Raw genomic sequence first — 17,480 nt, forward strand, 5'->3', positions numbered from 1 at the left:
ACACACAAAAAAAGTAAACCTTAAAAATTAAAAACAAAAGAGTCATATACGAAAATATATTATAGGACAGATTATGGGCAATTGCGAAGAGGTGGTCCATAAGAGCTGACCAAACTTCACTTTCATTAATTATATTTTGCAGTCTTGCATCGTGATAACTAGCTGCTTTTTTCTTCTTGTGGGGCATGACTTTCATCAGAAAATATATTCACATTCATTTTCTAGTTGGCACTCCTCTTTTTGAAATTCTTCTGTGGTTTGATATATACTGACATGAGCATTCCTTACTAAATTTTCCCATTTTCCGTGCCATGGCTCTATGTTGCCTTGGCTATGTAGAAATCCACTCCACACTGACTCATATACAGACCACATATCTGGCAGAAACAATACTGGGAATCTAAGAGCAACTATGCAATATCATTTTGTAAGTATCTTCTTATTGTATTGTGCACAAAATTATTTTTGAATCAGTCAGTAACTTCTCTGACTTCTTTGGGCAGATCTTCCCCACCTCATCCAGCCAAACTTCAGCTTTAAAGGTTTCAACAACTGGGATTTTAAGCATTTGGGATTGTAATTTTCAGGATTTTAGACTTTAGGAACATTGATCTTTGAGGATTGTATTCATGATTATGGTGCCTTGGACTGTGTCTTTCAGGATTGTGATCGGCACCACCTAACATCTACTCTTGGTCGTGAATGTTGACTCTCTGCATTACATACTACATTATCTTAAAATAAGAACAAATCCCATGCTGCTCACCTGGTTAAAACTTTAAAGTATATTTCCATTGATCTTAAAAAACAGATCCAAATATTTAACCACCCTGACTACTTGACCAACCTCACCATGAACCTATTCCATTACTCTCCCTCCTGTAACAACACTGGCTTTCTTTTTGGTTTTAAAGTCATTTTATGTTCTCTTTTGTTTCAGGACCTTTGCTCACTCTGTTTCTCTTCATGGACTGACTCTCTGCTCACTTAAAAAGTTAACTCCAACTGACCTTTTATGGTTCAGCAAATTTCTCAAGGAACCCTCTAGAAACAATAGGACAGCCCTTTGTTTATAGTATCCTTAATTGACTCCTTTGTACACTTATTCGACTTAAGCAATTGTACAATTAGTGTTTTTCTATGCTGGTATGTAAGCTTAAATGAATAGTTCTGTCTTGTTCACTGGTTTAGTCTGAAGAATTTTTCTACCACTATTTTCCCCAAAGCATGAAAGTGAAGGAGAGCAACAAATATTTATTGAGTTAATAATTTAAAGAAATAAATTTCAAAAGTTTGTTTAGAATATTTATAGAAAATCGCAGTCCATTTGTTGTCTAACATGCTTTAAAGGAATTATCACCAACAGAAAGAATAAACTGGATGACATTTTACAATCATCCCTTAACTCACTCTCCTTTGTCTTAAGATTTAACTGTCAAAGATCTTGAAAATTCCTAAGAACAACTCTCTGAAGAATAAGTCCAAAGCCGGTTGCCCTTTCTTGTGTTTGTTTCTGTTCATGTAAATCTCAGCAGTCATCCTATTTTTCAGGTTAAATCAGGAAACTTAACATTTAGGAGATAAAGGTTCAGATAATCAGAAAATTGAAACAAGCATCCACATATCAAATTTATATATATATATATATAATATATATTGCATCTACATATTGCATCTATATAGCAATATATATTGCATCTATATTGCATATATATATATATATTGCATATATATGTATGCAATGCTTCTCCAACTTGTAAAGTTTGTCTCAGGGATGTCTGGGGCAGCAGCAGAGGGCCATGTATGCAACAGAGCATCTAGTGGAATAGTAACTAAAGTTATCAAATATCACCCAAAAACTTTATTAACTTCAGTATATTTTTCAGAAAGCCTCCAGGAGCAGGCAGATGGCATTCTTCTATTTGCAGTATTCCACTGCAGAGAACTAAAGTTTAAACTATCAGCTACCTGCCATTTCTGGAATTGCTGCAGATAAAAACTCTTTGATGATTTCAGTTTTCTGCTGCTTGCTTGCAGGCTTACAGAGAATAATTGCTACCATAAGAAACACTACTGAAATTGACAATAAACTGAATTTGGCTGGAAGTACATTGTAATTCTGTTCTATATTGGTGAGTTGCACTGCTGGGACGAGTGTTTGTTTAAAACCAAAACACCAAACAAAGCCCCAGCTTTAATGAAAATGTTGTAGAGAGAATCATCGTTGAGATATTTATGGCTACTAGGATTGAAATTGTTTGCTTGAAAGATAAAATTAGCTGCTTCTTAGAGTAGATTATTTGGGGAGTATAAACTGCTCCCAATATACTTGGACATGTCTGTAATGGTACAGAAAAGACAAAGAGAATGAAGTGTGAGTGAGGCATTTTGTGGAAAAAAAAATAGAAACCAAAGCAAGACAGCGTTTGTGAAGAAAAAAATTATAAGGGACGTAGATATGAGAAATAAGAGAAAGTAATTTGACAAAACTTATGAAACGAGTAGGAATAAAGGAAAGAGAATAAAGAATGGATAAAAATATGTATGCAAGATGAAAATAGCTAAGTCCAGTTGTCACTATTTATTATATTCCCTTCCTACACTTTTGCTTATGCTATTTTTCTGCTGGGATCGAAAAATATATATGTATAATTATATGTGATGATAATTTTATAGTTATTTCATATACATATGTCATAAATGTAGTATTACCACCTGCATAACTTTTGCCAACAAGAAGCCATTATTGATGGACACTGATTTGTACTAATGAATAATTGAGGGCAGGAGGGAAGAGAACCATCTATTCTGAAGAATTTCAGAATATGGTTTTGATCCCATAATGGTCAGTTGAAATTCTGTAATCTTGTTAGATAGGCATGAATCATAGCTGACATTAGTGCACCTTATAAAAGTTTCATATAAAGTTTTAGTCCCTTCCTTGGCACTTAATTCCCTACAGGTTTATCACTACTCCAATCGATAAGAACACATTTTCTATAGCAAACAAATTCTTGAGTGAGAAGCAACAAAAACAAACCTAAAGATAAAAAATTTGATTTTATCTGAATTTCTGAGCCCTTTATCTTCACCTTATTAATATTAGGTATTTGTGATACACAGTACCTGCCCATAAGCAGTAACATTAATTTTTTAAAGGATCTGTGCTATTACAGTAAGTTGGTATCAAAGGTTTTGCTACTGGCCTTTCCAAAGGGGCTCAATAAATCAGATACACACCAAAGTTACTGCTACACTATTAACTAAGGTAAAGCTGAATGTAAAATATTCTAAGGCAAGAAGAAAAACAGATTATCACAAAGTAACCCTGATTTAACAAGGAAGTAGAAAATAAAGAAATATAAAATGATTTATTCATGAGAACAAATAAGTAAGAAACATTAGTAAATATTGATTTTTGAATCTATACTCTCTTAGTTTGACTAGGGCATCCCATAGAGCACCTCAAGTTATACTGAAGTCCCACAAAGTCCTTTTCAGTTACCTCTTAATGATCTTGTTTTATTATATCCATCTGAGCTCCAAATGCAATTACTATGTATTGCATATGCTGTATACAAGATGCTTCAATGAGAGCTTTCAAATATATTATACATGTAATCTTTCTAACAACTCAGTGGATGATTATTAGTCCCATTTTACAGAAGAAGTAAATTTGAAGGTAAAATTACATAATTGGATCAAGAATAATACCGATGTTGTGGTATAGAGACTTCTGAAATGGATGAATTTGATGAGCACAGCAAATCCACTCCCATAAAGCAATAATAAAACTAGAAATAGATTGTCAAAACAACTTTTGGACACTGGACATTAAAAAGGGGTATACATTAAATTGGGAAGCATTTGTTTAAGCAAAAAGTTTAAGGCTTAGTGAGAATACAGAAGATATTCTGTTTTAGCCTGGGATTACTATCATACCCACTGCAGGTTCAAGACATTGAAATAGAATAAAGGACAAGAACCACATGATCATCTCAATAGATGTGGAAAAAAGATTCCATAAAATTCAACATCTATTGATGATAAAAACTCTGAACAAACCAGAAATAAAAGAAAGTGCCCTCATTCTGATAAAACACACCTAGAAAACAGTTGAAATTATACTTGAAAGACTAGATATTTTCCCACCAAACGTGTTAAGGATGTCAGCCTCACCACTTCTATTCAACATCATATTAGATGTTTGAACCATTGCAGTCAAGAAATATAGTACAAACCAATCAGGAAGTGAGAAGTAAAACTGTCTTTATTCACAGATGACATAACGCTATATTGAGAAAATCCTAAGGAAACCACATAAAAACAAAGAAAAAAAAACGAGTTCAGTAAAGATGCAAAATATAAGATCAATACAAAAAATCAATTGTTTTACATATACTAGCAATGAGCAATCCAAAACTGAAATTAAAAATAATTTCATTCAAAAGGACCACAAAATTAAACAACTAGCATTAAATTTAAGAAAAAAATGGTGAAGCTTTTCCACCGAAAACTACAAAATATTGGTAGAGAAATCATGTAAAACCTGAATAAAGGGAATGCCATTTTACATTCACGGATTAAAAGACTCAATATAGATGGCAATTTTTCCCCAAACTGCTCAGTAGATTCCGTGTAATCCCTATCCAAACACTTGCAGGCCTCTCCCCTCCCCGCCTCTCCTCCCCCCTTTACCCCTTTCCTCCCTTCCTTCCTTTTTTTCTTTCTTTCTCCTTCTTTCTTTCGTTTTCTTTTCTTTCTTTCTTTCTTTCTTTTTTTGAGACGGAGTCTTGCTCTGTCGCCCAGGCTGGAGTGCAGTGGCGTGATCTCGGCTCACTGCAAGCTCCGCCTCCCGGATTCAGCCATTCTCTTGCTTCAGCCTCCCCCAGTAGCTGGGAATACAGGCGCCTGCCACCACGCCCGGCTAGTTTTTTGTATTTTTTTTTTTTTTTTTTAGTAGAGACCTGGTTTCACCATGGTGGCCAGGATGGTCTCGATTTCCTGACCTCATGATCCGCCCGCCTCAGCCTCCCAAATTACTGGGATTACAGGAGTAAGCCACAGTGCCCTGTCTGCCTTTCTCTTCCTTCCTTTCCTTTCCTTTTCCCTTTCCTTTCCTTTCCTTCCTCCCTCCCCTCTCCTCTTCTCTTCTCTTTTTTCTTTTCTTTCCTTTCTGTCTTTTCTTTTCTTTCTTTTTTATTTTTCTTACAGAAATTGGCAAGCTGACCTAAATTTATATGTAAATAAAAAGAATCTAGAATGGCCAAAACCATTTTGAAAAAAAAAATTGGACAGCTAATAGTTTCCAATTTTAAAATATATTATAAAACCACAGTAACCAACACAATATGTTATTGGCATAAGCTAGGCACACAGATTAACAGAACAGAATCAAGAGTTCAGAAATAAACTTGTATTATGGTAAATTGATTTCTGATGGTGTCAAAGTAATTCCAAGAGAAAAGTATGATCTTTCACAACATATGCAAAATATGAACATATTGTGCTAACATGAACATGTTGTGCTAAATGAAAGAATCTGGATACAAAATAACATATATTGTATGCATCAATTTGTACGAAATGTCCAGAATAGGCAAATCCAGAAGGACAAAAAATAAATTATCAGTAGTCTAAACCTAGAAGTGGAAAAGAGGTCTGACTTCAAGAATGGAGAATGAGATCTTTTTAATCTGATGGCAATTTTCTAAAACTAAATGGTAGTGATGTTTGCATAATTTGGTAAGCTTATTAAAAATCATTGAATTGCACACATAACATGAGCAAATTTCATTACAGGTAAGACTTCCACAAAGCTGTTTTTCAAAAAAGCATTGGCTACCAATTATTAGCCACCTCTTTGTTTCATGCAAAAGCCTATGTGCTTCAACATTTTTAAATTTAATTTTCAAATCTTCAGAATTTTTTTTTTATTCAGATGGGGAAACAAACTCAGTGAGGTCAAATAGCATGCTCTAGCTTTCTAGGCTACCAAAGCCTAACAAACTAATAATGCTTTCTAGGCCTATAGTATAGTGGGTAAACAAGGCAAATATTTATTGAAATGTATTAAGTAGATGATGATTTAGGGGGTGATAATTTCATTACTCTATATCTTTCCTTTAAACATGTAATTTTTCTACTACATTGACAGAATTTGATTATCATTATATATACTAACATATATACTGAAACTTGGGCATACAAATCTTTTCTGAAGGCCTAAATCAGAAGATTGGTATATAGATATTGAGAATGGCCCATTTCTTGTACTCAATTATAAGCATTTCTAAATTTCTGAAAAGCATTTCTAAATTTCTTTTTTGTTTGTTTGTTCCATAACTTGATTTATTACTATCTTTTAATAACATTGAGGTACTCCTGAGTAATTTTTGGCTGTTGGTCTTAGCAGTAAACTAGAGGATGAACTGATCATCCAGGGTACTTCCATTTAATCATAGAGCAGCTTAGCAATTGAAAATATATATAGAAAACCTGAAGATGCACACACAAACACACACACACATAACTTAGTCCTTTCCTATATCTGTATTGATTTCTTCTATAGGCCTCATTTCATAATGTGCCCTGGAAATTAAATTATCCATTTAGTTCCAATAAGACTTAAGAATCTAATTGGATTCATAGGTGGTAATTTATGTAATATTAATGGCTACTTTTCAAAAGTAGCTAATTAACAGCTGACTTTAACCTTTTTTTTACAAAAAGAGGCTGAGCATAATAAAAAAATAGAAAAGGAAGGTAAAAAAATAGAAAAGGAAGGAAGGGAGAGAAGGTAAGGGAAGGGAAGGGAAGGGGGAACGGAAGGGGGAAGGGAGGGAAGGAGGAAGGAAAACAAAAATCAAAAAATCACAAACTCTTTTCTCCTCTCTCAACAGTGGTGTTGATTTAATTAGCAGAAAGACAGCCTCCATCATGGACATTTTGTGAACTGTGTGATACACAGTGTATCTGATTACCTTATGCCCATAAAAACAGCTAAATAATTTAAATGCAATTCAACGAAAATGTATTTTCAGTGGGAAGTTCAGGAGTTGGGTGATAGATTAAAAGCTTCCTGAAACACAAGTATTTTATAAAATACTGCTATAAAAATTCAGAATAAATTATGTTTTCTTTCCCTCTTTATGTAACTAGATTTCTTCATTTTGTGCTATTTTCCAAACAGCACTGAATAAATATATATTGAATTATTTTGATGCTTTAGGAATGAAAATGTAAGAATTCAGCATTATCATTACAGTTAAAACACAAAAGTTGCCTTTGCTGTGTGACCACCCTTCAAAGGTCTGATTCTACCTCGTGCTAGTCCCTACCCACATGGGCCGACCTTTTACTCACCTACAGAAGATTAATGGCTTTGTTTTCCTCTAGCCCACAATCAGACTTTTCAGCCCCTTCTAGAACTGATTTTTTATTTTATGCAAAGTATGTTGGTGGGCTTACATCATTCCCTAGTGGAAAGGGATTTGTGTCTGAAAAAAGTACTGAAACCATCTTCACTAATTGGTCCCTTTGTTGGCCAGCGAAGCAAAGAGGCCAAGAACTAAATGGGCCATAAAAATTTAGCTACAACCTCATCTAGAAGCTATCCCTTTAGGTCAGGTTAGCTGGTCTGATGATGTGGGGAAACATACTCCCTCTGCTCTAACAGTCTGTTTTGTGAATAAATAAAGCACTGCTATTTATCTTAAGCAACGCCTAACAATACACCTACCTAATTTATTATATAATATTTTATCATCTGCTACCTTAAATCAAGTCAAAATCCATAATCTATTGAGATTAGCTTTGAACAAAATGGAGTCCTGGAATCACCTACATCAGTTTCACCTCGAATGGCTGTTTAACATAAAGATTTCTGGGCCCTGCCTCAGAATCAGATTCTGTAAAGCTTCAAAAACTTGATGGAGATTTAAACTGGATGGGATCTTCAAAACTTTTCTCTTTAGGCTGTGCACCATCACTAAAGACTGTAATGCCAGCATTTTGAGAGGCTAATGCAGGAGGATTGCTTGAGGCCAGGAGTTCAAGAGAACCTGGGCAACATAGGCAGACCCTGTCTCTGCAAAAAAATAAATAAAATAAAATAAAATAAAATAAAATAATAAAATAAACTCTTCTGTTTAGAGAGTAGCATCATCTTGTGCTCTTTAGGCACCTAAATCATATAACCAAATGCCACCAACAAAAACTTTGGAATTGAAAATCTGTATCACAAGGAGTTGTCCCTGGAATATCTCAATGGTTTACCCCTTTGATTTTGGTGGTGACTCACGCCTGTAGTCCCAGCACTTTGGGAGGTCGAGGCGGGGGGATCACAAGGTCAGGAGATTCTCGAAGGGAATTCTATGATTATTTTTACTTTGCTAATGGCCCATATCACCAGATTATTGATTTAAGAATGCTTTAGTTTCTTGAAAAGTATCACTTAGGGCCAAAAGATGTGTACTCTAGTCTTGGGTTTGCTATATATAATCTCTGAGGCTGGGTACACCAAAGTTATTCTGTGCCTCCCTCTCCTTACCTGTTAAGTTTAACTTTGATAACCCTTGCCTAACTTATACACAACTAGTAAATTCAATTACTTACTATACCTTATTCTCATGGGAATGATATTTCTCAGTGTTTCTAAAAAGATGTAATATAAGAATGCTATAAAATAGTTATGTCATATTCTATACAAATATAAAATAAAATTATTATTTTCTCTTCCCCACTCTGATCTGTTCTGTATAGACTGATGAACCTACTCCTAAACATTATTTTTTGTTGTTGTTGTTGTTGTTGTTTGTTTGTCTGTTTGTTTTGAGATGGGGAGTCTCCCTCTGTCACCCAGGCTGGAGTGCAGTGGCCTGATTTTGGCTCACTGCAAGCTCCGCCTCCCGGGTTCACGCCATTCTCCTGCCTCAGCCTCCCGAGTAGCTGGGACTACAGTACCCGCCACCACAGCCAGCTAATTTTTTGTATTTTTTTAGTAGAGATGGGGTTTCACCATGTTAGCCAGATTCTCCTGACCTCGTGATCAGTTTTAAAGAAACTGCTGGATTTATTAGTATTATTATTACCCATTGTTTTAAATTCTTTCTTGACTCTTGTACTTAGAAGTGGAGGAGCTGCTGGTCTCTGCAGATACTCACTTGTGAGTTTGAGGAAACAAATTTCTAATGACTAGAAATTCAGGGTGGAAGAGAAGAAATTGAACTACCACAATATAATCACATCTGCCTTCAAACAAAACATATTTGTCCAGGGAAATGGATACAAATATCTTCTTTACCTTAAAAGATTTTAATTTACCCACATAATACTACCATTTAGAAAAACTGCAAAATGGTCACAATGTGTGAATACTAGACCACGGGAAAATTCAGCAAGGATAAAAATAATAATAGTAGGTTAAGGCATTTGGTTAGTAGATAACAAACCCTTTTCATACGTCTCAAAAAATTATTTAAAATGATTGGATTAAATTTCTAGTGACATTTAAAATGTGAAGTCTTTCAGGACAATTAATATATTCTGTGTCCTGTAGAATAAAAAAGAACATTTGACCTTGGTTAGGAATTAACCCTGAAAATAATTATCTCACTATAGTTTAACCATAATAGTTTTATTCATCTCTTTTTTACGGAATTTCCCAGATATATTACGTTGATTTAAAAAAAAATTGACTCAAATGTGTTATAGTCTCTTTCTCTTTTTAACAACTTTAAATTTAAGTTCAATGGAAGAGGAATTCATACAATTGGATGGTTATTCAGTCATGCTGAAGGACCACTACCTTCCATCCAAGTGAATTCCCCTTAAGCCAAATCAGAAAATCTCCTAAGTAATCAGGGATATTCAAATGATTTTATGAGAATGGCTCATGACAGATCTACCTATACACTTTGGGGTGCCTTTTGGAGTAAAATTCATGATCCTTAACACAAATCTTTTTCCGCAAATAGAAAACACACAGCTCAATCAGGCCATGAATTGGCATCTCCATACATAAACAACATCTTATAATTTAATGTATGAAAATGAATTGAGTTCCTTAAACTCAGATGTGGGAACACAGAGCCATTCACACTTCCAAGAGTATTTGTTTTGGGGTTTATGGAAAGAAAGGAGACTAGCCCCTTTCTTCCTTGAATGGGCCAAGGAGATTTTTTTTTTTCTCGCTCACAGAAACAGAGAGGATAGATTAGCAGAATGTTTCTGAATAGAAAGGAAAAGACATTGATGGAAGCAGTCACTCACTACTAACGTTTTAATCAGGGACCCAAAAGCACAAAGCGATACTGACTAAAAGGAACACCAACCCCTGTGTAAAATCCATCAAATTTGAACTCATTTTTATGCTTCCAAGTTTGTGTCAACTTTTTATATGCTAACTACATTAAAATAGTGTTTAAAAACAAAAACAAATAATAAAAATATTAATGGGGACATTCAATGTAGAAAAGTATAAGAAGATCTCTCTTTAGAGTAAATGTGATATTTCTCCTTTTTAATATCTTTACTAAAGGACAAACACTCATTTTCTTAATTTTTTTTATTCACTGCATTATAGTCTTAAAAATCAGAATTACGGAACTTGACATGTTCATTTAATGCATTAAACCCAAATAAGTAGATCATCATTGGAGACAATCAAAACAGGCAGCAAATGGGTTTGTAATGTGGTTAGGGTAGGCTGATTTTTTTATGAGGCAATGAGCTTGGCTTCAGCTGCCCACATTTTCAATGGGTTTCTTAAGCACAAAGGTGGCCATCAGGATTGGACAGCCATAAGCAATTTGTTACTAAGCCAAAAGACGAATTTGGCAACTGAGTTCTGCCATTATTGCTATTGCAGTTGATCTTACAAGTAAATGCCAAAATGACCACACTCTCTGGATACTGCTGACAAAACAAAACAAAACAAAAAACAAAAACAAACAAACAAAAAACTGTAGAACTGTGGCTCGCCAATCCTTGTTACCTTGCTAAATCTCTTTCTATATATTGTGTAGGGTTTCTAGCTTAAGAAAAAGCAGTGTTATTTTGGAGATGGATAAAACATGAGCTCACGAGGCAGTATATACAGCTATCAATGTAGTAACTTTACTATTATAAAGCTCTGGAGGGAAGAACTAATTTAGACTAACTATAACTATAATCTGCTCTGGAGAATTTTTAATTGCCAACTCCAGTGGGAAAGAAGTGACAACATCAAAACAAGAACAAACGAACAAAAAACTCCAAAAAAAAAAAGACCACCACCAATCTGAAATGGACATATGTTTGGCTATTAATAAGAAAATTTCCACCTAGAAACTGATGAGTGTATCATGGCGCTGACATCTGCAGTCATTAGAATATGGATGAGCTCTCCTGTTCTCTTTCTGTCAGCCTGAGTGATCACAGAGATGTTTGCTTCTCAGTTAAGTAAACTAGCTAATTATCATACTAAAAGTCTGATTCTCTAAAAGGACAAATGAAAAATCCATCCCAGAATTAGAGAGATTTGTAATGCAATATCATTTTCAATCCTTTCAGGATTTGGGAGTAGCGTGTTACATTCTTTCTTGACAGATGTATACTCTACAGTCCCATCCACACCTCCCAGGACTCCAAGAGCTTCCAACATGCTACTATAAAGAAATGAACAATATGATAACAGATTTCTTGCTCTCCACCACTTTCTTCTTGCTTTATACAATTCTCTTTCACCGAAGTTTACTCCAATAGTCAATCTCATGCCAGTTATTCTTTGGTTTCTCTTCACACAGTTAGGGGCAAACTTTACTAATTGTGCATAGAAACAAGAAATTGCAGTCATGCTCTTGCAAAAAAATTCCATCAAATATTTTAAAGAAATATGTACAAATCATTCTATTGATCTTAATTGATTAATGACAAAAGCAAATAAAAGGCAGGGACAGTGTAGTCTATTAAAAAGAGCAGATTTGTCACAGAACAGTAAGTGTGCACGACTCTCAATTTTCACTCACTTTCAACAAAGGGAAAATGCTTGCAGCATCTGCAGGAGATTATGCAACCATCTTTTACTAAATCAATGAAAGGCAACATTGTAGCCTAATGCTCCTGCCTATTTTACCTCTGGTTGAACCAAATTGAGTCCCATTTAGCTACCGGTTATGCTGCTGTTCATGAATTGCTGTTCTTTCTCCATCTCCTCCTTGATTTTCTCCTATGTGTTCAGTTAATTGCTTGGGAATGCCATTATTAAAATCCAGACTAGAGCTGCCCACTAAGCCAACACCCTTCCAATTCTCCAAACACCTGGGCTGTTGCCTTCCTTCCATTTTGCTTCAGAGATTCATTTCCAGGTTAGCTCCAAAGCAATTCTGATACTGAAATAACTGGGGATGGGGATGAGGCGGTGTCAGAGATCAAAACAAGTGTCATTTGGCCCACAATAACTTTCGATTATCTTCATGAAACAATTATGTAATTGACTAAAATAGATTGACCAACTGATTTTAGATGTCTCCTGAGGTTTGCATTGTTTGTCTTAGTCTGCAGAAGTTGTTAAAGAAGACAATTTGTGTCTGATGGGCTAAAATCTAACAGGACAGGAACCATCACATATTCAAAATGTAAACCATTAAAGAAGACAAAACATACTGTCCATAGATTAGGCTGTACCAGTCTATGTTTGATTGCTGTAACAAAATAAGCTGTGGCAGGGACTTGATTGGATTCACATCTCTGGTAAACAACCAGCTAAATCTCAGACCTTGGAAATAACACTTCCTCATCACCAAATTCTAGGAAATGAACTGAATTAGCTCTAAGATATCTATTTTCAATTCCTTTATTATTTTAATTGTGTGAGTTCAGAAAATCACTTTATGTCAGACCAGGTGTTGAGGCTGAGAGAACATTTAAGTTTGGTACGTCTGAGACAGAGTGGAAACAAGAGAGACTGGTATCCACCTACATTAATATACTTTTCTATGCATACCCGCTAACAGACCTTGCACCACTTTCCCCACTGGTGCCAAACCTGCTAAGACCTTGCAAGCTATTTGAAAAAGTTAAGATAAGCAACATTCTAGCACAAATCTTACGCAAAGCAGTTGACTATACCACCCTCATGCGCACAAGACCAGGAAAGGGCCAACTACAACCTTTGCCTTATTACAATACTTGAAGCCCCACCCAAGAAGGAGCTTATTCACCCTTTTCTGATCATGCAATAGAATTGTTAACATGATTTCTTACTGCACCTGCACATCCAGCACTCCCACCACACATGTAATGATGCTCACGTACCTCAGACATTTTTCCTGGCGCCCTCTTCAAAACACTGCAATGCACTCTTCTTGGATAGCCAGCCAGGCAACAATTCCTGCTTTACTGTGTCCCTTGTGCCTAACTTTTTCAAGCATAAATCTTAATAAAGTCTTTTCTGGGAAACTTGCTTGGTCTCAAGTTAATTTCTATTGCAGAGGAGCCTAAGAACCTGTGGTTAGTACCACGTCTACTTAGAACTCTACAAGTCAAATTTGAAGTGCTTGCCTTCCTGGGTCTATCTGAGATAGCTGGGGTAGAAATATACTACCACTTAGATGGTATGGAATTCATCATTTCTCTTTTATTTCTTTTTTTGAGACGGAGTCTCACTCTGTTGCCCAGGCTGGAGTACAGTGGCGAGATCTCAGCTCACTGCAAGCTCCGCCTCCTGAGTTCACACCATTCTCCTGCCTCAGCCTCCCGAATAGCTGGGACTACAGGCGTCTGCCACCACACCAGGCTCATTTTTTGTATTTTTAGTAGAGACGGGGTTTGCACCGTGTTAACCAGGATGGTCTTGATCTCCTGACCTCATGATCTGCCTGCCTGGGCCTCCAAAAGTGCTGGGATTACAGGGTGAGCCACTGGGCCTGGGCAGAATTCATCTTTTAACAACGCTCCTCCTATGACTATTTTCACAACATTGTTTCAGATCTGTTTAGATCATTAAATCAGTTAAAGGTACCATTTAGCTATCTCTCAAGTATATCCTAGATACCCTAGTCTAAGTTGCCCAGAATATGGTATGGTAAATTAGTTTTTACATCTCCTAAGTTCTGTTTGCAACATTGTTATCATATCACATTATGTGGACATTCCAGGAAGGGAGTTCAAAAGAACTTCTAGGAGAGATTTCATGTTACTTGGGAGGTAGTGATGTTCCTAAAATGGGACTGAATTTTAGAATTAGCACTAATCCTAATTATGTATGCAGTTTTATCCAAAAGAAACCAACATAAAATATTGAAGAGAGTAAGGGATTGAACTCTAACCTCCCACCCTTTGCTGTAACTAACTAGCTGATTGACATTAGGTAAAATTTTCTTTCGACTGGCCTTAGGGTACTTTTTTTAAAAAAGAACAAAGATCTGGACAAAAGGCAACTGATTCACTTATTCACTTTTAGGTTCTAAGATTCCAATTGAATTTCATTATCCCATTAGCTGACCATCTTGATTTCGCACCTATCCAATGGTGAATTACTTGTTCTTCTTTTTAAACAAGGTTTTAATGAGGCCCTCTTGTGAAAGTGCTTTAAACAAAATCGAGTGTTTGAACAAATAAATGATACGTTAATAAACATATGTCACCAAGAGGGTTTCTGAACAAAAATTAATGAACCAAAAGTCAGTATTATATGATTTTCACGTTGTTGCAACCTTCATGGCAAACACATTTTATTCTTTATTTTCTCTGACTTTTCTTTGGATAATTCTGACTTTATAATTAAAATCCCAACTATTGTAAGGGGAATAAATTGTTTTTTAAAGTAGTTTTTTGTTGTTGCTGTTTTGTATTGTTTTCATTGACAGCATTATGCCTCTCTGGAGCTATATACACTGGCTCTTGCACAAATACAGCCTAGCTAAGGCCATTCTGAACTATCATTGATGATAATGAATGCTTATATCCAGATGAGTTCCTCTCACTGTGAAGGTCCAGGTGGTGCCTCACATACAAACTACGCTCTAGTATACACCATCTTTGAACTTCACAATTCCCTGTGCCCAACAGGTGATTTTAAAAGAAAGGGTTAAATGGATAATTTTTGCAAAGTTGTATTTTGCTTTAGGAGTATTGTGGAAAGAATCCAAATCAAGAAGTAACTCTGGTTTATCTTTGAATCATAGAAATTTGAACCTAGAAGAGAATTTCATGAGATTTTTATTATTAACCTATTTCTAAGATAAGGACACTGAGACTTAAACTAATAAATGTCACCAGGTTTATCTTTTGCTTGTCTTCTTTCCAATGTATACACATGTACGACATGATATTTCTTAGAAAGTTTATGGGAACCCTCCTTGTTCCCATAAACTGAAATGAAAAAATCCCAATATGAAATTGATTAAAGTTGGTACTGGAGTATTTTTTTTTAAATGTACTTTTCACTTTTTCTTGTTCTTCTGCTTTGGGCCCCTACTGAGTTCTTCGTTCATGCACACTCATAAAACAATATTATTTTATAAACATGCCAGGCAATGAATCTGTCAACTACTCCTACCCTTTTATTGTTTTTTTTTTAAAGACCTTTTGTTAATCCAGAAAAAGGCATTGCCCACAACAAATGTTGAACTATGGTCCTCAATATGATGGTGTATTAGAATCATCTGGGGAGCATGTAAACTCTCAATGCTTAGTCTACACCCCAGACCAATTAAACCCAGGAGGAGTAGTGGTACTCAGGCAAACCAAACTTTAGAAAGCATCACAGATTATTGTAAAGTGCAAATAAAATTGAGAGTCACTGCATTAGAGTCCAGTCTATTATTTAAAAAGGGGGTGATTCTTCCAGCTCTTGAGTAACAACACAGTTTTGTGTACTCTGAACCCCACACATGCTGATAAGTACAATTTTCACTCATGAAACAATTAAGGTAATAGACTCAGAAAAGCCTGAACTTTCTTCTACCTATAGAATCTATAAATATTTTAATGGAAATTATTTTCAAAATGATAAAGCAAGTTTTAACGAATAACCAAAAACTGTTATTTTGACCCAAATCTGGACACTAATGCTGATTAAACACGGGGGATTTGATTCTACTCAAACAAGATAGCTCTCAAGTCTGCCTCCAAATCCCATCTTCTTTCCTGCTAATTTACCTCCCATGAGTATAACTGTGGGCCATTTTGACTCTCAAAGATACCCCTTAGAATTTTAATTGATCCATTTGTAACCTAAATATCATCCGGGAGCAGAGTTTGCTCTTGTTTATCAATATGCACAAGCCAAATGGTAGATTTTTGTTTGTTTTTAGTTCAGACCCTGCTGCTTCAGCATATGTTTCATAATGAAATGGTGCCCACATAGTCACATAGGTAAACAGAAATTCTTGGGTATCAGCTGCACATGAAACCATCCACTTTAAGGCATTCATTTCCTGAACCATGAATCCCAAACAATGAACAGGTTTGAGTTTATCAGCATGTAGCCTTGCCAAAGGGCTTGCAAGAATAACCAAATGGAAACCAGCAGACGATTTAGGAACACCTGCCTGATGCTTCTGTTGTTGGTCACTTGCCCAAGTCAGCCATGTTAAAGGGGAGAGTGTGAGCTACAATGAGACCTCAAGATTTGACATGGCTGTTGAATTGTAATGGAAAGCCATATGCCTACTCTATTTAAAGAGAAAATCATGTTGTGTTGAAATATATAACACCACTTTTGTCTTAATTTCTACAGAACTAGTAAACCAAATTTATCCTCACATGTTCTATTGATTTGAAGATCATGAATGGTTTTTACAGTCTGCTCCTTAAATAAGCTACCTGCATCTCTGTTAAAGCAAAATCCATAATATATTCCTTAAAATAGCTACTTATACTAAATTATACTTGAAGTCTTATGTTTGAAGAATTTTCTGAGATATTTGAACCAAGGCAACTCCATCTTGAGTGAGGGCTAGCAAAATTGAAGCTGGGACCTACTGGGCTGCATTCCCAGAAAGTCAGGCATTTCTTTCTTTTTTTTTTTTTTTTTACTTTTTAGCCAATTTTATTCAAATTTGCGAAATCTTTTTTTTTTTTAATGCAAAAGAATTAGAAAAGCACAAACAACACTTTAAAATAGCAGTATAAAGACCAAATCTCCATGGTGGTAAAACTTAACATTTGCCATATTTGAAAAATATATAAGCTTTAAACATTTTTATTGAGCAACCCATAAGCTTTAAAATGAAAGTATTATAGAGTTCATTATTATTTCAAATGTTACCAGTGAAATAACAATTTTATAGATATTGATTCTACTGGAAGAAATCTGTTTTTCCCTTATAATCACAATCTCCCAATCTTGATTTTTTTTCTCAATGCACTAAAGCTGGTGATAAAGGGGAGGAAAAGAACCCAAGTTTATAGAAAACTGCTACACAACAGGCCATTTTAGGCAGTTTGTTTGAGATAACAGTTCAGATGGGATTTGGTGTGGTGCATATTATTAT

Source organism: Colobus angolensis, unplaced genomic scaffold, assembly GCF_000951035.1.
Source record: "Colobus angolensis palliatus isolate OR3802 unplaced genomic scaffold, Cang.pa_1.0 Scaffold342, whole genome shotgun sequence".
In the NCBI taxonomy this organism is placed as follows: domain Eukaryota; kingdom Metazoa; phylum Chordata; class Mammalia; order Primates; family Cercopithecidae; genus Colobus; species Colobus angolensis.